The sequence below is a fragment of the Macaca thibetana genome, chromosome 13 (genome assembly GCF_024542745.1).
Source record: "Macaca thibetana thibetana isolate TM-01 chromosome 13, ASM2454274v1, whole genome shotgun sequence".
NCBI classification, from domain to species: Eukaryota; Metazoa; Chordata; class Mammalia; order Primates; family Cercopithecidae; genus Macaca; species Macaca thibetana.
The window spans coordinates 68,835,168-68,855,985 of NC_065590.1; the positions used below are offsets into that span (position 1 = coordinate 68,835,168).

The 20,818-nt window shown below is 44.6% G+C and overlaps 2 protein-coding genes across 2 annotated transcripts in view; both read right to left on the minus strand.

Annotated features, from left to right (window-relative positions):
- Positions 1–20,818, minus strand: part of MORN2 (MORN repeat containing 2) — a 1,051,609-nt gene that overhangs the window by 501,926 nt on the left and 528,865 nt on the right. The window lies entirely within an intron of this gene.
- GEMIN6 (gem nuclear organelle associated protein 6) overlaps positions 1–20,818 on the minus strand; it is a 470,738-nt gene that overhangs the window by 400,301 nt on the left and 49,619 nt on the right. The gene's annotated exons all lie outside the window — the stretch shown is intronic.

Genomic DNA, 20,818 nt, shown 5'->3' on the forward strand with positions numbered 1-20,818 from the left:
AAGAAAGATGAGTTTCAGGCCAGGTGTGAGGGCTCAGGCCTGTAATCCCATCACTTTGGGAGGCCAAGGTGTGCAAATCACTTGAGGTCAGGAGTTCAAGACCGACCTGGGCAACATGGCGAAACTCTACTAAAAATATAAAAATTAGCCGGCCATAGTGGCATGTGCCTATAATCTCAGCTACTCAGAAGGCTGAGGCAGAAGAATCCCTTGAACCTGGGAGGTGGAGATTGCAGTGAGTGGAGATTGCACCATTGCACTCCAGCCTGGGCAACAGAGTGAGACTCTGTCTCAAAAAAAAGAAAAAAAAAAGAAAGCCAGTCGCAGTGGCTCACACCTCTAATCCCAGCACTTTGGGAGGCCAAGACAGCCGGATCATCTGAGATCAGGAGTTTGAGACCAGCCTGGCCAACATGGTGAAACCTTGTCTCTACTAAAAAATACAAAATTAGCCGGGCACAGAGACGGTCACCTTTAATCCCAGCTATTCAGGAAGCTGAGGCAGGAGAATCACCTGAACCCAGAAGGCAGAGGTTGCAGTGAGCTGAGATCATGCCACTGCACTCCAGCCTGGGCCACAGAGCCAGACTCCATTTTTTTTTTTTTTTTTTTTTTGAGAAGGAGTCTCGCTCTGTCACCCAGGCTGGAGTGCAGTGGCAGCAATCTCGGCTCACTGCAAGCTCCGCCTCCCGGGTTCAGGCCATTTTCCTGCCTCAGCCTCCTGACTAGCTGGGACTACAAGCGCCCGCCACCATGCCCGGCTAATTTTTTTGTATTTTTACTAGAGACGGGGTTTCACCGTGTTAGCCAGGATGGTCTCGATCTCCTGACCTCGTGATCCGCCCATCTCGGCCTCCCAAAATGCTAGGATTACAGGCGTGAGCCACCGCGCCCGGCCCAGACTCCATCTTAAAAAAAAAAAGCCAGGCACAGTGGCATGGTGGCTCACACCTGTAATCCCAACAATTTTGGAGGCCGAGGCGGGCAGATCACCTGAGGTCAGGAGTTTGAAACTAGCCTGGCCAACATGGTGAAACCCCGTCTCTACTAAAAATACAAAAATTAGCCAAGTGTGATGGCAGTCACCTGTAATCCTAGCTACTTGGAAGAGACAGGAGAATTGCTTGAACCCAGGAGGCAGAGGTTGCAGTGAGCTGAGATCACGCCACTGCACTCCAGCCTGGGCAACAGAGCAAGACTCCACCTAAAAAAAAAAAAGATAGTTTTCAATGGTCATAATCATGACATGGGGATTAAAGAAGGAAGAAAATTGGACCTTGAGAAACATATATAGAGAGCTAGTAAAATAGAGTCTATCTGAGCCAGTTTCCAGAATCCATTTGGGACAGGCATATCAAAATAGGATGTGTAAGTGTCTGTGGGTAGGGGATGGTAGAAGAAATAAATTCCTGAAAAGCATATTGTGGTAAGATCCTGTGAGCATGTCAGCTAGTAATCGTATACTGTCACTAATGGGAGCAGGCTTGTTCTGCAAGCTGAAATCATGATCAGCAGGTAATCAGATCTAGCGCTCTGGGGCTTCCCATGACTCAGTGATTGTTGTACACCAGAAACAATGTGATGTTTTATTCGCTATTCTTCTACTATCAGTGTTGGCCAGCTTCCCAAGATTTGTGAGGAGAGGGAGGAGGGCTGTGAGGTTCACAGTGTTTTTTTCTTTGGGGATGGGACTCATGTCTCAGATCTCCTGAAATTCCTTCATCAATGTATTTGCTTTTCATTCTCTGAACTGTCTATAACTTTTTTTTTTTTTTTTTGAGACGGAGTCTCACTCTGTTGCCTGGGCTGGAGTGCAGTGGTGTGATCTTGGCTCACTGCAACTTCTGCCTCCTGGGTTCAAGTAATTCTCCTGCCTCAGCCTCTCAAGTAGCTGGGATTACAGGTGTGTGTCACCACATATGGCAATTTTTTTTTTTTTTTTTTGAGATGGAGTCCCGCTCTGTTGCCCAGGCTGGAGTGCAGTGGCATGATCGTGGCTCACTGCAACCTCCACTTCCCGGGTTCAAGCAATTCTCTTGTCTCAGCCTCCCAAGTAACTGGGACTACAGGTGCCTACCACCACACCTGGCTAATTTTTGTACTTTTAATAGAGACAGGGTTTTACTATACTGGTCAGGCTGGTATCAAACTCTTGACCTTAGCTGATCCACCTGCCTTGGCCTCCCAGAGTGCTGGGATTACAGACGTGAGCCACCACACCAAGCCAGCTAATATTTGTATTGTTAGTAGAGATGGGATTTTCACCATGTTGCCTAGGCTAGCCTCTAACTCCTCACCTCAACTGATCCACCCTCCTCAGCTTTCCAAAGTGCTGGGATTGCAAGCATGAGCCACCGAGCCTGGCCAACTTGTTTTTTTTTTTTTTTAAACTCTTATTTTAGGGTCAGGGCTACATGAGCAGGTTATATAGGTAATTGCATGTCACTGGGGTTTGGTCTACAGATTATTTCATCATACAGCTAATAAGCATAGTACCAGATAAGTAGTTTTTCAACCCTCATCCTCTTCCCACCATCCATCCTCAAGTCAGCCCCAGTGACTGTTGTTCCCTTCTTTGCGTCCATGTGTACTTGATGTTTAGCTCCCATTTATAAGTGAGAACATGCAGGACTTGGTTTTCTGTTTCAAGGATAATGGCCTCCGGCTCTATTCATGTCCCTGCAAAGGACATGATCTCATTCTTTTTACGGCTGCATTTTTTGACTTTTTAATGATAGCCATCGTGACTGGTGTGAGATGATGGTATCTCATTGTGGTTTTGATTTGCATTTCTCTAATGATTAGTAATGTTGAACATTTTGTGGCTTGTTGGCCACATGTATGTCTTCTTTTGAAAAGTGTCTGTTCTTGTCCTTTGCTCACTGTTTAATGGGGTTGTTTGTTTTTTGCTTGTAAATTTAAGTTCCTTATAGATTCTGGATATTAGACCTTTGTCATAGGTATAGTTTGCAAATAGTTTCTCCCATTCTGTAGGTTGTCTGTTTACTCTGTTGGTAGTTTCTTTTGCTGTACAGAAACTTTAGTTTAATTAGATTCCATTTGTGAATCTTTGTTTTTGTTGCAATTGTTTTTGGCATTTTTGTCATGAAATATTTGCCCGGTTCTATGTCCAGAATGGTATTTCCTAGGTTATCTTCCAAGGTTTTTATGTTTTTAGGTTTTACATTTAAGTCTTTAATTGGTCTTGAGTTGATTTTTATATATGGTGTAAGGAAGGGGTCCAGTTTTGATCTTCCACATATGGCTAGCCAGTTATCCTGGAACCATTTATTGAACAGGGAGTTCTTTCCCCATTGCTTGTTTTTGTCAACTCTGTCAAAGAGCAGATGGTTCTAAGTGTGCGGTATTATTTATTGGCTTTCTATTCTGTTCCATTGGTCTATGTGTCTGTTTTGGTACTACTACCGTGCTATTTTGGTTACTGTACTGGCTATAACTCTTGAGTTAGGTCCATTAGGTAACTCCATGGGCATTTTTGATTAGGTAGCCAGGGGCTATGAGTTCAAATGCTTGAGATGGGCCAGGCAGGTAGCACAAGTGTGAAATGGAGTCTGTGGCATGTTGGAGAATCTATTTCTGATCAAAGGGGGACCCTGTAGTCAGCTTCAGACAGTGGTCACTATATAAGTAGACTGGCTCAGGTGGTCAGATCTTCAGATAGCTTTTAAAACCAGAAAGTTACTATTTTTTTTGAGGCAGGGTCTTGGTTTGTTGCCTAGGCTAAAGTGCAGTGGCACGATGATGGCTCACTGCAGCATTAACTTCCTGGGCTTAGCAATCCACCCATCTCAGCCTCCCACGTAGCTAGGACTACAGCCGTGCGTCCCTACATCCAGGTAATTTTTAATTTTTTTGTAGAGAAGGGGCATACTTTAAAAAATATGTGTACTTTTCTGATTTTGTTTGTAATTAATTTAAAAATTTAAAAAACACTTTGTAAGTCAACTATGTGAGTATCAAACAAAACAAACCTTCAGGTTTCACTCAGTCTCCCAATCCTAAGTCCCTTGCCTAAATTGATTTTCTGAAGGGAAAAACCCAACATTTATTCAAGTCACTTCAATTTATGGGGGGTTATAAGGATACATGTGACAATAAGATAAACAGGATTTTCAACCATGCAGCAAGGCCTCATTAAAACCCAGGAACTCTATACACAACCCAGGTCAAGGGAAGAACAAGGACAGCACATGGCTGATGCTTAATGGTAACTGGAAGGTCCTTTCTCACCATCAGTGGTGTAACTTAAGCTTCTCAATTGGTGGCATGTTTCAGTATAAACCACATGTAACTCACATTAATTTCTCTGGGAACTGTAGAATTCTTGACTGGTTCTCAGGGGTTCCTGTTGTATAAAGGCCTTCATTACTTTAGTTATACCCAAGTAAATGGGGCATTTACCTCGTGACAAGTGGATTATAGGAGAAAAAGAGGAGATGGTAGGTCAGAGTGTGCTTAGAAGTCATGCCCAGTGTTCTTATCAATGCCACAGACATTACGGGCTGCCCTTCCATCAGCCATTCTACCCTTCTTCCTGCTAACAATATCCCAATTTTGTTAAGACATCAGGCCACTTATATGTTTCAGGGAAAACTGTTTCCAGCCCAAAGCAGTGTGGACCTTGATTACATCAAACTAATCATGGTGAGTCCATTTTCCTTGCCAGAAATTAGTTTAGGAGTGGACATATATATCACTTCTGAGTACACAAGAGACTGAGGGAAAGTCTAAGGGGGCTTCTGGGAAATTTTTCTTCTAATAAGAAGAGATTCAAGGCAGAAAATAGACACTCTTTTGTTCCCCTGTTGTATCTTTATGGGGCACTTACAACTTTGGCAAACAGTTTGAGCTATGCAGGATAAATATGCGAACAAAAGTCAACCTATAGAGGAAGGAAAAAGCAGAAAATTGGAAAACAAAACAGGTGCCTTAATGCTGTAATTGAGCAGTGAGTTAACCCAACCCTGAAACCATCCTACCTTTGAACTTACTGTGATATGAGATATTACCATCTCCTTTTATTTTATTTTATTTTTTTTGAGACAGAGTCTTGCTCTGTCACCCAGGCTAGAGTGCAGTGGTGCGATCTCAGCTCACTGCAACCTCCACCTCCCAGGTTCAAGTGGTTCTTCTCCCTCAGCCTCCCGAGTAGCTAGGACTACAGCATGTGCCACCACGCCCGGCTAATTTTTGTATTTTTAGTAGAGACAAGGTTTAACCATATTGCCCAGGCCGGTCTTGAACTTCTGACCTCGTGATCCACCCACCTCGGCCTCCCAAATTGCTGGGATTATAGGTGTGAGCCACAGCGCCCGGCCTACTGTCTCCTTTTTATTGATGCCATTTCTGGTTGGGTTTTCTGTTACTTTCTCCTAAAGCATCCTAACTGAAAAATATATTATCAATGATTTTCCACTTAGAATATTGAAAAAAACCAGCTTTCTCCTCAAGACTAGATTGTGTCCACAAAGAACTTACTAGAGGTGGGATATAAATGCTAATGTTGGCCTTTATGCTCAAAGAAAAGGCCTCCACAGGTTACAACTGTCCGTGTGTGGAGGAACCTGCTGAAGGTGTGGGTGTGATCAGAGGTCTCACTGGTGGGAGAAGAGAGCTATTTTGGGTATCTGTGGTGGATTGGGAGCTTGTGCCCCATGCCATATCCCTAGGTGCACTATGTGGGGAATCAAGTGCCATCTTGGAGGGTTTTTTTCTTTTCTTTTTTTTTTTTTTTCGAGACAGGGTCTCTGCCACTTGGGCTGGAATGCAGTGGTATGGTCATAGCTCACTGCAGCCTCGAACTCCTGGGCTCAAGCGATCCTCTTGCCTCAGCCTCTCTAGTTGCTGAGACTACAGGTGCACACCATCATGCTGGGCTAATTTTTAAATTTTTTTATGGAGACAGAGTCTCTCTATGTTGCCCAGCTGGTCTTCAACTCCTGGCCTCAAGCAATTCTCCTACCATAAGTGATCCTCCTGCCTCGGCTTCCAAGTTTCTGGGATTACAGGATGAGCCACTGAGACTGACCTTGCAGTCTCAGACTTAAATCAGCATGCTTATTGAACTGTGTAAAGGGTCCAGATTATCAAAAGATCTCAATCCTACAAAAGTACCTTTTGGCTATTATCACTATTTGCAAGCCCAGTGCAGACACTGCTCCTCCAGGCTGGGTCTACCAGATTCCCGCCCCCTGTAGATCCTACATTTCTTTCTGTTTCCCCAGCAGCACCTCCTAAGTCTCTCCTCTATTAAAGTATTTGCTGCTGTTGTCCTTTCTATTTCCCTCCCACCTTCTTTGTCTGCGTCCTTCTTCTCCCTGCCCCACAAGGGGAAATGAATAGCTGGCCAAATTACTGCTTTGGGGAATTGCTTTAGTGAATGTTGGAGAGGATAAACCAGAAACTAAGATGTTATTCTTCATTCTTTGCTTGTGGGGCTTGGGACCTCCATTATTTAGTGATTGGGTTCGGATTCTCCAGAATCATATTGGACTCGAGTACATTCCATTATTTCTCTTTTTTTCGTTCCAGAATTTTTGGTGCCTAATTTCTCTTTCCTTCCACTGGACACACAATGGACACTCCTTTGCTTCAGTTACACCTTTATAAATCTGACTTCCTCTTAGTCCCTCTTTCCCATTCTCAACTGCTCACAAAGAACTCCTTTATCCCATAATATTCATTTTCCTGACTTTTCATCAGAGGCCTGTTATTTTTTCTTCCACCCTTCTGAGAGCGTCTGGGTGTGTACCTGGAACCGCAGTGGCCTCCTGGAATTCTCCTGATTTACTTGGGGGAAATAGCCACATAGCAGTCTTATGACTATAGTGCTTAATCTCCACCACTTTCAGCCCCTGAAGAATGGCTACCAGCTCTCCAGTTTTCATATAAGCATTATGATATTAAAACCACTCAATAGTAGTTCTCCTTGTCAAAGAATTAGACTGAAAGATTCTGTGTTCTTTTACACAATTGCAATTTTTATGAGAGAAATAACCTGCCAATCTTGTAGAGAACAAGTACCCAACCTACAGACATGGTGAATTCCTTCTAGCTTTTTTGTCATTGATCTGTATGTGATAAAATCCTCTCAGTCACCATCAATTAAGGATGAAATAAAGGAAAACATGAACGTACGTGAGGAGAGAGCCCTAATTTGGGATACAAGGGTGGTATAAGTCTTGATCTTCAGATTTAAATATGCCCATGAACTAGAATCTAAAAATGCTGTTTTCCCATATGGACCTGCACGTTCTTGGTTCTCCCTATTTAAAATAAGAACACGAGGAAAATACTTAATCTATGCTGAAATTACTAACTATGATTATTATAAACATCTGTTATGGGGCAACTTTGACCTACCAAGCTGGGGCCAAAATATAGCTGGTGAGGACAATATTTCTTTTTCAAGTCCCTTTCAGCTCTTGCCTCCCCCCTCCCAGTGTCGGTTTTCACCTACTGTTGTCTCCTTGTTTTGTGCTGGATTGGTCAAACATCCAGGCCCTTGTGGGGAAGACAGATAGGATTCATTGCAAGCAAGGCCTGAGAGGTGAATGGTGGGGAACAGGCACAGTCTCTGTTCCCTGCCTGCCCTCTTGGAAGGTGTCAGAGACCCATGGTTAGAACGGTGAGGCCAGAAACAGAGGAATTGGCTTCATGAGACTTTGAGGCATTCCCAGCAAGAGGTGAGAGCAAGAAACTGCAAAACTATTCACAAGAGATTTTGGGAATCTTCAGGCACAAGCAGAATTGCTTAGGAACAAAGCATGGCTGTGTACAGAATTCTTCTCAGCTGTGGTACCCAGTGGACCAGAGACTCTAGGAGCATCAGCAGTCTGCAGGCTTGGCACAGACCCTGGCTTTCTTTACGGGCATTGTCAGCAGCAGCAAGGATATGGCTCTGTCTTGAGAGCGCTGAGGGAAGCAGATGCTGATGGAGGGGGTGTTGGAGGGGATGGCAAGGCTGGGCGCAGAATCGCATGAACATCAACACTTGCTCAAGAAATAACCAACCAACAAGCCTATAAATGATACTGGTATGTTGCACTCCCTTCAGTTTTGTGGTAATGAAGGTGCATAAAGGTTAAACACATTTTTTTTTTTTTTTTTTTGAGACGGAGTCTCGCTCTGTCGCCCAGGCTGGAGTGCAGTGGCCGGATCTCAGCTCAGTGCAAGCTCCGCCTCCCGGGTTTACGCCATTCTCCTGCCTCAGCCTCCCGAGTAGCCAGGACTACAGGCGCCCGCCATCTCGCCCGGCTAGTTTTTTGTATTTTTTTTTTTTTCAGTAGAGACAGGGTTTCACCGTGTTAGCCAGGATGGTCTCGATCTCCTGACCTCGTGATCCGCCCGTCTCGGCCTCCCAAAGTGCTGGGATTACAGGCTTGAGCCACCGCGCCCGGCCAGGTTAAGCACATTTTCAAGGGATCTTATCACAAATTCAGAATTGGAATCTGGAGCCCGGTTGCTCCAGTCTCTGGGTTACCCACAGCAAGTGTGGTTATTTCTAAAAATATGCAACACATGGTTGTGCTGGGAGAGAGTGTGCTCTGGAGATGCTGCAGAGGCTTCTCGAATGGAGCAGAAAATGGGTACAAGTTGGAGGGGTGGATTGCTGCTGCCAGCACAACCCTGCTACCAGGTCTCCTGGTTACCCCAAGAAGGGCTCTTTCCTGTTCGGCACACACAAAAGTGAGAGTGAGTGTCAAGCAGTGCAGGCTTTATTTCATGGCCATGGAATGGGAGAAGTGGGAGCATAGCTCACAAATCAACTTCTCGGCTCCTGGGAACTGGGAAGTTACGCATATAGGGTATTCTTGATGAAGGGGTTGGGCATTAACATCGAGGAGAGGTATATTTCTGCTTTTTCTTGGGAAGGGACAGAGATTTACTTGGAATCAAGGAACTGCCTCCCTTTTGTCCTTTTTTGGTTTCCTCCTGTTGTTATCATGGTAATTGTCAACTGTCATGGCGCCCATGGGAGTGTCATTTAGTATGGAAATTGGATTATAATGAAGTTAGAGGTTCTTCAGAGGTGGAGTAAGCTGCCTAAGAAGAAACCTTTGATCACAGACATCCTGTTTTCTTTTTTTTTTTTTTGAGACGGAGTCTTGCTCTGTCGCCCAGGCTGGAGTACAGTGGCACGATCTTGGCTCACTGCAACCTCTGCCTCCCGGGTTCAAGCGATTCTCCTGCCTCAGCCTCCTGAGTAGCTGGGATTACAGGCGCGTGCCACCATGCCTGGCTAATTTTTGTATTTTTAGTAGAGATGGGGTTTCACTATGTTGGTCAGGCTGCTCTTGAACTCCTGACCTAGTGATCCGCCCACCTCGGCCTCCCAAAGTGCTGGGATTACAGGCATGAGCCACTGCACCTGGTCCTTGTTTTCTGAAAATATGCAGAGTCAAAGCAGAGTAGGAATTTTGCTAAGTCACATAGGCATTGCATTGGGCAACAAAAGCAGGGTAGAGGTCCACCTAAGTCACATAGGCCCTGCAATGCCTTTGTAACTCAATGCAATGGGTAACAGCCCCAGTGTGGTATCCACAGAGTAGTGACGGCAGGCATACAATGCTTTTCCAGCAACTAAGCAACTTGCGCTCTGAATTTGAGAAGCAGACTGAATACATTGGAGCAGCACTCATTTTATCTTCTGAGATCTGCCATTGATGTCACATGGTGATGGTGGTGGCAAAAAAAAAAAAAAAAAGCCCAATGGAAATACTATAGGTATTCAACAAGATCTTTGACTCAACAGTGGAGAGTTGACAACTCTGAACCCTTGGATGGTTTGTTCATCACCTAAATCCTAATTCAAAGAAGGGAGCTGTGGTGGCGAATGGTTAGGCCAACTCCAAGGAGTTATTTGTATCATACATCTGGAGTTCTTCAAGCTACGACAGGCAACAGAGTTTAGTAGTCCGAGTGTGAACCCCAGAGTTCTATCTGTGGGGTCAAAGCCCAACTCCACTATTTTTTACACTGGGTAGTCTGGGGCAAATTATTTAATTTCTCTTGGCTTCAGGTTTCTCAGCATAAAATATTAAATGTAAGAGTGTCTCTGTTTTAGAATTATTGTGAAGTTTAACTGGAAAAAAAAAAAAGTAGGCCAGGCGTGGTGGCTCAAGCCTATAATCCCAGCACTTTGGGAGGCCAAGGCAGGTGGATCACCTGAGGTCAGGAGTTCAAGACCAGCCTGGCCAACATGGTGAAATCCTGTTTCTATTAAAAATTAAAAAATGGGCGGAAGTGGTGGTACACATCTGTAATCCCAGCTACCCAGGAGGCTGAGGCAGGAGGATTGCTTGAACCCAGGAGGCAGAGGTTGCAGTGAGCCGAGATCATGCCATTGCACTCTAGCCTGGGCGACAAGAGTGAAACTCCCTCTCAAAAAAAAAAAGAAAAAAAAAGAAAAAAAAGTAATAAATTATTACTTCATATGAATTCCTGGCACATATAAGTACCTAATAAATGTTAGATGTTATATTAAGTATTAGCAGACGATTCTAGCGAGCTTCCTCTGTGACTTGAGAATCTGATTCTGGGTATCTTAGGCTCCGTTGTTTCTACTCCTTCCTAGAACAACAGTTAAAGGAACAAGATTGCAGACAGGGTGGGAAGCTTTCTCGTGTGACCACCTAGCAGTAGGGAGGATGCCTGGGATGTGTGCCTGGATCCTAGTGCTCTTGTGTGGGGCTTTGGTGGGCTCTACTGTGAGGTGGGTTGGCTAGTCTGGTTCCTGGGTCCCTTGTGCTCATATCCCTGGAATTGGAGCTGACCCTATGCTTTGTTCTTTGGTTTTTACCCAGGACCTGGTGCTCCTTTTTGTGATTCAGGTCTCCTTGGTGTACCTGTCTTAATCTTACCTACAGCATCCATCTGATTCCTGGCATAGACTGAACACCTCTGTACCACTATGATGACCTCTGGTTCTTAACTCAGCTACCTCCCTAATCCTCTATAGTGAGTGTGGTGACCTCTGGGTCCCAGCCAAGGGAAGCTAAGAAGGGATGACTAAGGCCCATTTCCACCTAACCACCATGAACCATCATTTTTAATTTGCTGAGTCCTTTTCTTTTGCCTCCCTCTCTCCCTCCCTCCCTCTCTCTCTCTTTCTCTCCCTTCCCTTCCCTTCCGTTTCTTCCTTCCTTCTTTCCTTCCTTTCTCTCTTTCTCTCTTTCTTTCTTTCTTCTTTTTTGAGATAGGGTCTCATTGTGTCACCCATGCTGGAGTGCAGTGGCACGATCATGGCTCACAGCAACTTCAACCTCCCTGGCTCAAGTAATTCTTCCACCTCAGCCTCCCGAGTAGCGGGGACTACAGGTGCACACCATCACACCTGGCTAATTTTTATATTTTTTTGAGAGATGGGGTTTCTCTATGTTGCCCAGGCTGGTCTTGAACTCCTGGGCTCAAGCATTAGCCCACCTTGGCCTCTTGAAATGCTGGGATTACAAGCGTGAGCCACCACACCCAGACTGAAAGAGAATTTTCTAAGTCACAGATAAATAAAAACTTTATTCACTACACTACAGGAAAAACTGAATTGCCTTTCTATTCTCTGTTTAGAAAATGATATCCCCAAATTGGCATAATATGAAGAGTCAAAGGCTATACAGCAAAAAAGTCAGAAAAAATGGTGTAGGCTGGGCGAGTTGGCTCATGCCTGTAATCCCAGCACTTTGGGAGGCCGAGGCAGGTGGATCACTTGAGGTCAGGAGTTCAAGACCAGCCTGGCCCACACGGCAAAACCCTGTCTCTACTAAAAATACAAAAATGAGCTGGGTGTGGTGGTGAACCTGTAATCTCAGCTATGCAGGAGGCTGAGGCAGGAGAATCCCTTGAACCTGGGAGGTGGAGGTTGCAGTAAGCTGAGATTGTACCACTATACTCCAGCCTGGGCAAAAGAGCTGAGAAGACTCTGTTTAAAAAAAAAAAAGAAAAAGAAAAAAGAAAATGTGGTTTTATTTTATTTTATTTTATTTTATTTTTTTGAGGCAGAGTCTTGCTCTGTTGCCCAGGCTGGAGTGCAGTGGTGTGACCTCGGCTCACTGCAAACTCTGCTGCCTCCTAGGTTCATGCCATTCTCCTGCCTCAGCCTCCTGAGTAGCTGGGACTACATGGGACTACAGGTGCCCGCCACCACGCCCAGCTAATTTTTTTTGTATTTTTTTCAGTAGAGACAGTGTTTTACCATGATAGCCAGGCTGGTCTCGATCTCCTAACCTCGTGATCCACCTGCCTTGGCCTCCCAAAGTGCTGGGATTACAGGCGTGAGCCACCTCACCTGGCCAGAAAATGTGGTTTTAGAAAGGTATGCCATGAAGTTAATAAATAAAAAAATTATTTTTCTGTATGTTTGTAATGTTTGTGGTATGTGTTAGATAAAATTTGAGATTTTGAGGGGATTTCTTTTCTTATGCAATAAGCATTTACTTTCTTTTTTTTTTTTTTTTTTTTTTTTTGAGACGGAGTCTCGCTCTGTCGCCCAGGCTGGAGTGCAGTGGCCAGATCTCAGCTCACTGCAAGCTCCGCCTCCCGGGTTCACGCCATTGTCCTGCCTCAGCCTCCCGAGTAGCTGGGACTACAGTCACCTGCTACCACGTCTGGCTAATTTTTTGTATTTTTAGTAGAGACGGTATTTCACCGTGTTAGCCAGGATGGTCTCGATCTCCTGACCTGGTGATCCACCCGTCTTGGCCTCCCAAAGTGCTGAGATTACAGGATCGAGCCACCGCGCCCGGCCAGCATTTACTTTCACAGTTTGTTTTTTGTGGGTTTTTTTTTTTTTTTTTTTTTTTTTCTCAAGACAGGGTCTCACTCCCATTGCCCTGGCCGGGGTGCAGTGGCACAATGTCGGCTCACTGCAGCCTCAACTTCCTGGGCTCAAGTGATCCTCTCACCTCAGCCTCCCAAGTAACTGGGAATACAGGTGTGCACCACCACACATGGCTTTTTGTATTTTCTGTATCGATGGGGTTTTGCCATGTTGCTTGGGTTGGTCTGGAACTCAAGTGATCCACCTGCCTCGGCCTCCCAAAGTGCTGGGATTACGTACATAAGCCATCACACCTTGCCTCACAATTTGTTTTCTTAAAGAAATTCCTCAAACTTGTAGAAGCTTCAGGCCCCCCAAAATACTAAATCTGTTCCTGATAGGAGCTACATGGCACATAGGCTCATTTACAGTGGTCACCAATGGATATTGGGTCACACCTATGGAACATGTCCTGTTGGTGAGTGCTATTTGTCATTTGTATCACTGTAAAATAAAACAATATGAAAAAATTAAGAACCACTGCTTTAGACAGCAGAAGCAAACAAGTAATTTTATCAGAGAGTGATTAGCACTATCTGAATTCAGAGCTTATTATTGCTATGTATTTGCTTATGCATTTACCACATATATATGTTTATATATTGGTATGACACCCTGGATATGTGTTCTGGTTACCTATTGTTCTATAACAAATTACAGAGATGAAAGGAAATATTTGGCTGCTCTCCAGTTACAAAACAAAATGTCTTAAAGCAACAATCATTTTATTACATCTTTTTTTTCTTTTCTTTTTTCTTTTTTTTTTTTTGAGACGGAGTCTCACTGTGTTGCCCAGGCTGGAGTGCAGTGGCGCGATCTCGGCTCACTGCAAACTCCGCCTCCCGGGTTTACGCCATTCTCCTGCCTCAGCCTCCGAGTAGCTGGGACTACAGGCGCCCGCCACCACGCCCGGCTAGTTTTTTGTATTTTTAGTAGAGACGGGGTTTCACCATGTTAGTCAGGATGGTCTCGATCTCCTGACCTCGTGATCCACCCACCTCGGCCTCCCAAAGTGCTGGGATTACAGGCTTGAGCCACCACGCCCGGCTATTACATCTTATTATAGCTAGCCTTCTTGGAGGGTGATCAGGATAAGCTTGAAAGATAAATATTTGCCAGGCCGACCAAGTGGCAGTGGCATTACATGCAATATTTGAGTCTGAACAAAGAACTATTGGGAAAATGAAAAGATGGAACTCATATTCTGAGCATTTATAATTGAAGACAAACCCCAAAAATATTTGGGAAGGGGAGAAATGGTGTGAGGCTGGGAGGCAGTGTTTGAGGTGAGTACAGATTTCACTATCAAAGTATAATGAAACGACTCTAGTGGCAGTGAATCCAATAATTAAATAGGTTATGACATGGACAGTGACTCTAAGACATTGTCAAGGTATAGTGTTTCTTCCTCCCAATCAGCCAGCCAGTTTTTAGAAGTTAGGAATTAAGCTTGAGTGTGAGTTGGAAACAAAGATTTGGCTGCTCTCTTACAGAGAGGTTATGTTGGCTGTAATAAGGCCAATGTATATATTGTCTTAATCTTAAAAGAGGCCAAGATATGCAGTTGCTTCTATGAAGTCTGGATTTCCCACTGATTTCAAAGGCATTCCTGGGGGCAGGCAAGTTATGAGAAACACATGAGGCGTGGTCCAGATAGGTTGTCCAAGGAGGATACCATTCATTACCCCGTTTTCAGAGGAACCTAAAGCACATGGCAATGTTTGCTTCAAGCTACAAGCACATTTTCTGTGTCCTGGTGTTTACTTTCACTCCTTTATTTTTTTGTTTTTATTTATTTAATTTTTGAGACTGAGTTTCGCTCTTGTTGCCCAGGCTGGAGTGCCATGGCACGATCTTGGCTCATGGCAATCTCCATTTCCCAGGTTCAAGCGATTCTTCTGCCTCAGCCTCCTGAGTAGCTGGAATTACAGGCGTGCGCCACCACACCCAGCTAATTTTGTATTTTTAGTAGACATCGGGTTTCTCCATGTTGGTCAGGCCCATCTCAAACTCCCAACCTCAGGTGATCTGCCTACCTCGGCCTCCTAAAGTGCTGGGATTACAGGCGTGAGCCACTGTGCCTGGCTACTCCTTCATTTTTATTTTTTAAAATGTACTATAGGATATTATACTGTGCCTAGAGTTCCTGCCAGTGTTCTTTTGTATGAGAATTGTAATTAAAAAACCAGTATCTATCTACTTTTCAGAACATAAACAAGTCCAGTTTCTGGATTTGAACTTTTGTTCCTCCTGCTACTAAATCATTTCAGTAACTATAAGACACCTATGAACTCTATAGAAGTCAGTCGTTCAAGTAGGAGCTACCAATTGCATCTAAGACAGTGCTGGTTATCTTGATCATGGGTGACCTAAATCTGAACCTTGTCCTCTCCAGCTATTCAAAACAGTCTCCTGGACACCCAGAAGCCATGCTTCTAGCTATTTAGTTGTCTGTAGAAGGTGATTATAGAGTTTTCAGTACCTAGCCACAATGCTAGTCTGTTATCTGAAGATACATGGTTAAGAACATAGGCTCCAGCCTGACCAATGTGGTGAAACCCCATCTCTATTAAAAATACAAAAAGTAGCCAGGCATGGTGGCATGTACCTGTAATCCCAGCTACTCGGGAGGCTGAGGCAGGACAATCACTGGAAGCCGGGAGGTGGAGGTTGCAGTGAGCCGAGATCGCACCATTGCATTCCAGCCTAGTGGACAGAGTGAGACCCTGTCTTTTTTTTTTTTTTTTTTTTGAAACGGAGTCTCACTCCGCGCCGGGACCAAGACCCTGTCTTAAAAAAAAAGAACATGGGCTCTCGCCAGGCGTAGTGGCTCTCGCCTGTAATCCCAGCACTTTGGGAGGCGGAGGTGGGTGGATCATGAGGTCAGGAGATCGAGGCCACCCTGGCTAACAGTAAAACCCCACCTCTACTAAAAATACAAAAAATTATCCGGGCATGGTGGCATGTGCCTGTAGTCCCAGCTCCTCGGGAGGCGGAGGCAGGAGAATTGCTTGAATCTGGGAGGTGGAGGTTGCAGTGAGCTGAGATCGCACCACTGCACTCCAGCCTGGCTAACAGAGCGAGACTCTGTCTCAAAAAAAAAAAAAAAAAAAAAGAAAAAGATAAAAAGAACATGGGCTCTCAGAACAGACAGAATTCAGTGGTTCAAATTTCAGCTCTTCAATTTACTAGTCATACGGCCTTGAAGCAATTATGTAACATTTTAAAGTCCCTGTTTCTGTAGAATGCTGATGGTGAGGATGATGTCAACAATCCTTGCCTCATGAAAGTATTTCGTAGATTAAAGGAAATTATGAACAGGTATTATTACTAATTGTGTTCTTGCTCTTTAATCCCTTCTTAGACTTAAAAGAGCTGTTTTATTGGAGCTCACGATGGCTATCATTTATTGCCATGTGCCAGCACTGGGCTACTTTATCTATGTGATCTATAATCATAATGAAAAAGGCAAGGAAGAGACCTTTACTTTTTACAGCAGAGGAAACTGAAGGTCAGAGAGGTTAATGATCTTGGTCATAAAACCACGAGGTAGATAGAGCTGGGGTGTGAACTCAAAGCTGCTGTTCTTTCCACTAAGCCCTTCTGATACTCATGTATCCCAGTTTAAGTCATTGCCCCTGCAGAGGAATACGGCTAGGAAGGATCATTATTTCCCTCTTGCATTAACAAGGGACAGCTGTCTATCCCTTGCTCTAGAAAAAAAAGAACTTTGGCTGGGCGCGGTGGTTCATGCCTGTAATCCCAGCACTTTGGGAGGCTGAGGCGGGTGGATCACGAGGTTAAGAGATCGAGACCATCCCTAGCTAACATGGTGAAACCCTGTTTCTACTAAAAATATAAAAAAAACTTAGCCAGGCATGGTGGCGGGTGCCTGTAGTCCCAGCTACTTGGGAGGCTGAGGCAGGAGAATGGCATGAACCTGGGAGGCTGAGCTTGCAGTGAGCCGAGATCGTGCCACTGCATTCCAGTCTGGGCGACAGAGCAAGACTCTGTCTCAAAAAAAAAAAAAAAAAAAAAAAGAAAGAAAGTAAAAAAAAAAGGAAAAGAAAAAAAAGAACACCTAATATTAAGCAGTAAACCCAGGCAGAAACCCATCTACCCACAGTGTTTCATATGGGGCTAATACATGCCTTTGAAGAGAGGTATGCGCCCATGTCCAGGCTCCTACAACAAATATTAGCCCCAGAAACCCTTGATGTTCTTTTCCTTTCTTGTTTTTTTTTTTTTTTTTTTTTTTTTCTAGACAGGCTGGAGTGCAGCGGTGGGATCTCGGCTCACTGCAACCTCCGCCTCCCTGGTTCAAGTAATTCTGCTGCCTCAGCCTCCTGTGTAACGGGAACTACAGGCACGTGCCACCATGCCTGGCTACTTGTTGTACTCTTAGTAGAGACTGGGTTTCACCATGTTGGCCAGGCCAGCTCTCAAACTCTTGACCTTGTGATCCACCCCCCCTTGGCCTCCCAACACTTTGGGGTACCAAAGTAGCGTGAGCTACCGTACCCAGCAATTCTTGATGTTCTTAATTTGATCTCTCTTAGAAGGTCTTCTTAGACCCTGAATCACTAGCTTTGGATACAAATAAAATTTTTCTGCCAGTCAATAACCCAGAGTCCCTATGCTATTCTCTTCTATTTACTTACTTTTCAAGTACAAAGAGAAAGTCAAGACCAGAGTCCGTTTTCTTGTTCACATCTACCCCAGCAGAAACTCCGATTTCCCTCTTTCCCTACAAAATATTTCCTCCCGGGCCCCTCCCCCACAGGAAGCCTCGCCTGTGGCAAATCAGTTCATTAGCCACAGTCACTGTACAAGTTCTGGGACAAATCAGTGGTCTCTACCCCTCAGGTCAATGAACGGAGCCTACAGAGTCCATCATGAGAATATCGGCGACCGGGTCAAGCACATTGCTTGGTAGTACCTCCAGTGCTTCAGGTCTCTGAGGCCAATTTACCAGCCCTGTTCTGCTTTTTGTAACCTGGGCCCTGAAGCAGCTCTGCCTGTGTCCAGAACTCCACATAGTCTCAGAGAAACAACTTCTTCATTTCTGTAAACCATTCTTGCACAAGAAAATACATATCTTCAGGAGCAACAGTTTGCAAGCAGGGTGTAGCTTAAACAAAACTTCCAGGAAACACATCACTGAAAAGATAACAAGGTCTGCAGAGATGCGATTTGCCCGCAACATAAACAGCCTTTTTCATTCTCAGAGAGTGTAGTTTATCTCATTTCAGCCTCAGCAATATCCAACACCTTTTCTATTGACAACACTGCTTTATATTTGTCTTTGGCTTTTCCCTACTCTAACCTTGCCCTATCCATCTGATACCACCCCAGGCAAGAGAGTGGTTGCCACAAATGGATATCTAAATTGCTACCTCTCACAGGGGGGACCTTTCCTTCTATCTTTTTTTTTTTTTTTTGGTCACCCAGGCTAGAGTGCAGTGGTATGATCTTGGTTCACTACAGCCTTGACTTCATGGGCTCAAGCAATCCTCCCACCTTGGCCTCCTCAGCACCTGGGACTACAGGTGCGTGCCTGGCTAATTTTTGTATTTTTTGTAGAGACAGGGTTTCATTATGTTGCCCAGGTTGGTCTCAAACTCCTTAGCTCAAGGGATCCACCCACCTTGTTCTCCCAAAGTGCTGGGATGACAGGCATGAGCCACCGCGCCGCCTGGCCCATTCCTTCTATCTTACACCATCTCCATGAAGGTTAAAATGATCTAGGGCAAGTTCTTGTCAGTTCTCATATTCTCAGTACCCTGTGCTTTCCCATAGGAGACTTATAAGAAGGAATGTCTCCCTGAGAGGTGGCAGGGAAAAAATTTCCTTAGGAATCACTGACTTTTTTCTGGACAGCAAAAAATTAATTAATTAATTCTGTTTTTTGAGCTGGTGGTGTCAGGCAGCAATCTTTTTCGAACGGTATCGCTTCTTGCGGAGCAGGGCTAACTCACAGGCAATGTACCCAGGGTCAGCCTTTTTTTTTTTTTTGAGATGGAGTCTCACTCTGCCATCCAGGCTGGAGTGCAATGGCATGATCTCAGCTCACTGCAACCTCCGCCTCCCAGGTTCAAGTGATTCTCCCACCTCAGCCTCCCAAGTAGCTGGAATTACAGGCACCCGCCATCATGCCTGGCTAATTTTGGTATTTTTGTGGAGATGGGGTTTCACCATGTTGGCCAGGCTAGTTTTGAACTCCTGATTTCAGGTGATCCTCCCACCTTGGTCCCCAAAGTGCTGGGATTACAGGCATGAACCACCAAGCTGTGTTTTTTTTTTTTTTTTTTTTTTTTTTTCAGTAAGGGTTTGACTTCTCTTGATTCAGGTATAGTAACCACAGATTGGGGAGAGAGTGGGTTTGGGAGACAAGATAGGCAAAACACCAAAAAGAGAAGAACATAGGCAAGGGGAAAAAAAAAAAAGAGCAAAGCAAAGCAAAACACGAAACACACAGGGTGGCAGCCTAGATTAGTAGATAGAATTGAAGTCCTTAAAATCGAAGGCACAGTGAAAGAAACCATAAGGTCTTTTATTACATGTAAGATGTTCAATATCTTCCAAAGGAGTGCCTATGCTAAGCATAGAGAGTGATCTGGCTTAGGTAAATACTGCAGTTTGGTAAGGATTCAGGTAGATTTTTGTTGTCATTGACTGTATCAACCTTAATTTAGTAAACAGCCTATGCTGTGCTGTTTGTAAATGGTTTCTTTTTTCCATGTGCCTAAGCAAATGTTGTTTAGTGAGTAAATGACAGCAAATAAATCTTTGTAGAACAATCCTTGTGAAGATTGTTTGCCCTTCTTCTCCTCCTCCTCCTTCTCCTTCTTCTTCTTCCTTTTCAATACTATGTTTTTCAGGCCAATGATAAAACAGAAGATGTCTTGACAAAGTGAGCTCTCCAAATCATATATCACAAGGACATAAGAGGAATATCACTTAACAAGTTGATAAAGAGCCTGTCACCAATATGAAGGAGGGGGAAGGGTAACTGTTCTTTGGATTGTGGAGGTGGTTCAAGTCCCAGAACTAGAACCGTAGTAACTCAAAGAATATTGCCAAGAACATGTATATAGTTATTCACCTAGATTTATATGACAATGAGAACAAACTCCATATTCTGTTGAAATATATTTGGATGGGCCGGGCGCGGTGGCTCACGCCTGTAATCCCAGCACTTTGGGAGGCTGAGGCGGGTGGATCACGAGGTCAGGAGTTCAAGACCAGCCTGGCCAAGATGGTGAAATCCCGTCTCTACTAAAAATACAAAAATTAGCAGGGTGTGGTGGCGGGGGACTGTAATCCCAGCTACTGGGGAGGCTGAGGCAGAGAATTGCTTGAACCCAGGAGGCGTGAGCCACCACGCCCTGCCTAAAATGGGATTTTGAAAGCTTCAATAACACCAATGCTTTTCTAGAGATCGTGCAGGGTGTGAATGTTAGACTTATGAGAAGACCTGGACAAAACAGCTGTTTGTACACCCGGACATCTGTTTTTACTGGAGAAGAGGAATTTCTAATGCAGCTGGAAGCATGGTAAAAATCCAAAGGGATCATGTTTCACAGACGCCTCCACAGGCTGACTTGTATTTTAAAAAGTGACCTGAACTTTCTACTGGATGTTACTGGATCCCCAGAAGAAGGTTCATCACAATTAGGAAAGAACCTGCCACGATTCATTTTACGATTAGAGTGCTTTGTGGCTTGCTTCTGCTAGGTGCTAGGAGCACAGGGCCAGCGTATACACAGTTGAGAAGATGGGGGAGGGTCTCATAAGTAGATGGGGAACGAATGCAAACAAACCTTAGGATGGTGGCGAGGAGGGGAAGCAGCAGTAGGGACTTGGGTGAGGAGAGAAAAGATCAAGCGGAAAAGCACGGCGCTGGCAACATCTTGGGGGGTGGGTGGGGAGAGAGGAGGGGAATGGCTGTGATGAGGAGGGGGCGATGAAAAGGAGAGAAGG